The following is a 4,142-nucleotide window of genomic DNA, read 5'->3' as shown; positions in this document are numbered from 1 at the left end:
TACAATTCTCCTTGCATCAGGATGTATTGGGAAGCTAGTAGGCGTATAGCTCGTTGTCCCCTTTTGTCCATTTCTGGTGGATAGGTACCGTTAAGCTTGAAGTTTAGGATTGCTTGGAACCAAGGTTCTTGTGCGATTTCTTCTTCATCGGTAATTTGATGGACATACGCTGGCTCCGACCGTCGTTCGATACACAAAGGCATTTCCATCATGTAATCCGGCATATTTATCAAAGATGCAAGTTTTGCAAGAGCGTCTGCAAATTGATTTTCCTCTCGAGGTAGGTGTAAGTAGGTTACATGATCAAAGAATTGAGCCACTTGGTCTATCCTGGCCTGATAGGGTGCAAGGCTTTCACTTCGGATTTTCCAGGATCCCGTAACTTGGTTGATGATCGGATGGCGAATCCCCATGCACTCGTAGGTTTTTGATACCTAAGCTTACTGCGCTTGTAGTCCAATGAGACAAGCTTCATACTGCAGTCATTGTTTGTCACCTCGAAGTCGAGTTTGACAGCAATCGGTGTATGCTCACCTTCAGGAGAAATGAGCAACACTCCTATCCCAAATCCTCTTAGGTTTGATGCTCCATCAAAGTATAGATCCCAAGAGTCTACATCAGTTTGAAGTATATCCTCGTCGGGAAATGACCAAGTATCTATGGTTTGTGCGTCGTTGATGGGATTTTCTGCGAAGAATTCGGCGACGGCGCGACCCTTTATTACTTTCAGTGGCACATATTTGAGGTCAAATTCGGAGAGCATCATGGTCCATCTCGCCAGACGTCCGTTGAGAACGGGTTTCTCGAAGAGGTATTTGATTTGGATCCATTTTGGAGAATATCTTGTGAGTAGCTAAGCATGTAATGACGTAGCTTCTTTGTTGCCCACACAAGAGCGAGGCATGTCTTTTCGAGTTGTGAATATTTGCACTCGTATTCCAAGAACTTCTTACTTAGATAGTAAATAGCTCTTTCTTCACTTCCTACTGACGATTTGAGCTAGCATAGCACCCATGGCGGTTTCAGTTACTGTGAGATATAAACCAAGAGGTTGATCTCGTTGTGGTGGCATGAGCACTGGTGGTTTAGCCAATATCTCCTTGATTCTGTCGAATGCCTTTTGACAATCGTCGTCCCACATGGTGTGGTCTGTTTTCTTGAGTTTCTTGAAGATAGGCTCGCAAATCATCGTAAGTTTCGATATGAATCGACTTATGTGTTGCACTTTTCCCAGAATCCTCGACTTCTTTTTTCTGTTTGAGGTTGTGGCATTTCGATCAGAGCTTTGATTTTGGAAGGATCTATTTCTATGCCTCGTTGGCTAACGACGTACCCTAGGAGTTTGCCGGATGTCACCCCGAATGTGCACTTTTGAGGGTTGAGTCTCATATTGTACTTAGTAGCCTTGCGAAGAACTTGCGAAGGTTCGCAATATGTCCCTCTCTTTCCTTGGATTTGACAATCATGTCGTCTACGTATACCTCGACTTCTTTATGCATCATGTCATGTAGAAGTGTAGTCGCGGTGCGTTGGTATGTAGCTCCGGCGTTGATCAATCCGAACGGCATTCTCAGTATAGCAATAGGTTCCCCATTGGGTGACGAACGCGGTCTTATGCATGTCTTCCATGGCCATTTTGATTTGGTTGTAACCCGCATATCCATCCATGAAGGATAGTAATGCATGGTCTGCAGTATTGTCTACCAATATGTCGATGTGAGGTAGAGGGAAGTCGTCTTTTGGGCTTGCTTTGTTCAAATCCCTAAAGTCAACACAAACTCGGATTCTCCCATCCTTTTTGGGTACGGGTACTATGTTGGCTACCCATTCAGAATACTCGGAAACTTTGATGAACCCGGCTTTGAATTGTTTGTCAACTTCTTCCTTAATCTTGAGCCCACTCTGTTCTCATTCGTCAAGCTTCTTGTTTCACGGTTTGAAACCCGGCTTAATCGGAATCCTATGTTCGGCGATATCCCCGTCGATCCCTGGCATGTCTTTGTAGGACCAAGCGAAAACGTCTTTGAATTCATTTAGGAGGTCTATGAAATCGGTTCTTTCGGTTGAGCTCAAGGTAGTCCCTATCCTAAGTTCTTTGGGTTCTAGTTCGGTTCCAACATTGATGGGTTCAGTGTCCTCAATTACAGGTCCCCCTTCCCCTTCCTGCAGTATTTCTTTGGCTACGTAGGGAGGTATTTCGGTCAAGTCTGGGTTTTGGTCATCCTCAGTATCATCATAAACAGAATTGCACTCAAGATAACGCAAAGAGTAAGCAGAACCTGATTTATTCATATTAAGATTTGAGTAAAGTTGAAACAAAGAAGCCAACTGATCCAAGGATAGTGGTGGCAAAGGGACGAATGGTGGGGCATTTCCCGAACTACTGTGACTACTCGAAAATAAGCTAGGAGAAACGAGGGGAGTGGGGATGACGACGGGGAGTAGACTCTCTAATGACTTCTCTGGACTCGACTCGACTCCGACTCCGACTCTGATTCGAATTCGTCGTCTTCTGGTTCTTCTTTGAACATCTCTCCTTCTCCAGTGGTGAGCTTGAAGAGTCTTCCTTGACTGTTGGTCCATTTGATTGATTTTCTCCACCCTTTCTGCTGCTTGGTGTCGATTTCTGTGATCAATGCGGTGGGGTTGAAGCGATCGTCTTGAAGTATCGTAGTAATGATCTCATCTGCGCGCGCCCTAACAAATCGGTCCTCTCCAAACAGGAGGCTAACAGCTTGTTCGTCTAAGCAAGGTGCTTGACGGGTTTTGACGGTAGGAACCGTTTTACGGAGGGATGAAGTAGCAATCATGAAAGATCTCGATTCCGGCTAACTTCTTCTCGAGGTAATGCCAAGGTTCGGGAAATCCATGAAAGAGTTCCAAACTTCCTTCTTGAACGAAGTATCCATTGAGGGTAGGAAGATATGGCCTCATTTGGACTCCTACATACTTGCGGTTTTGGACTTGGGCGAGCATTTCGAGAACTTCTTACATTGTGGGTTTGTACCTAGTCCAAGTGGTATTCTCGATGAGTTGCCTTTCTTGTATGGCGCGAAGGTGTTTTTCCGAATCGGGTTCAAAGGCATTCCAGGGAAGTATCCCTGGTTTTTGAGTATGTGGTTGACCACCAAGTTGGAGTAGGGATTATAGTATAAGGGTGCCAACTCACTTTCTATGACATTTACACTTTGGAAGCCCCCAAGTTCGTATATGGGATCTGCAAGGACTTGATTATTTGATTGCTTCTCGATTATGGCCTTAATGGGTGACGAAGTGATTGTCACAACTTTGCCATTTAGTGGGATCTTGATCTTTTGATGAAGGGTGGATGTTCTTGCTTTAGAAGCATGAATCCAAGGCCTTCCCAGTATATGTTGAATGAAGCTTCGATGTCCACTATTTGGAAGTTAACCTTTCGTTCGATTGGTCCCGTTGCTATGGTTAGGTTAGCAAGTCCTACCACTTTTCGTCGTGTACCGTCATATGCACGTACACCTTGATTTGTAGGAGTCCAGTCCGACTCTCTCATGCCTAGTTTGTGTGCCGTTTTGAGGGGTATGACGTTGACCGCGGAGCCATCATCTACCAAGGTCATTGGCACATTCTTCTTTAGACAGATGACAGTGATGTATAGAGCAAGGTTGTGACTGGCGCCAAAAGGTGGCAAGTCTTCATCCGAGAAAGTAACAGGGTTACTTAGTTTCGGGGATTCTTGGAAGACCAAGTTGACTACATCTTCAGGAGTAGAGTTATGTGCCACATTCAATTTGGCCAAAGCTTGCATAAAAAGCTTGGCGGTGTGGAAATGAGCTTGCCACTAGTTGCCAGACCGAAAGATCAGCCTTGGTTTTTTGTAATTGCTTGAGCAAATGATCAGTGGGGTCATCTTCGTTGTCATTTGGTGTGATGACATTGGTGGGACCGTTTTGAGTAGTGCTTTGGTATGGACGACCCGAGCGAGTTAGGTGATCCACATCTTGGTCTTCGCCATTTTGGACTATTTCTTTGACTAAAGAGTTTTCAATGAGATATTCGTCTTCATCGTCATCGGCCCAAACTCCATTGATCGCGGCTAGTTCCCTCATCCTCATGATGTCACTTTCTAGTTGTATGATTTGATCGACTAGTTTATCGACCGTGGT

This window comes from Silene latifolia, chromosome 7 (genome assembly GCF_048544455.1).
Source record: "Silene latifolia isolate original U9 population chromosome 7, ASM4854445v1, whole genome shotgun sequence".
In the NCBI taxonomy this organism is placed as follows: domain Eukaryota; kingdom Viridiplantae; phylum Streptophyta; class Magnoliopsida; order Caryophyllales; family Caryophyllaceae; genus Silene; species Silene latifolia.
Note: the sequence above shows the minus strand (reverse complement) of the source record.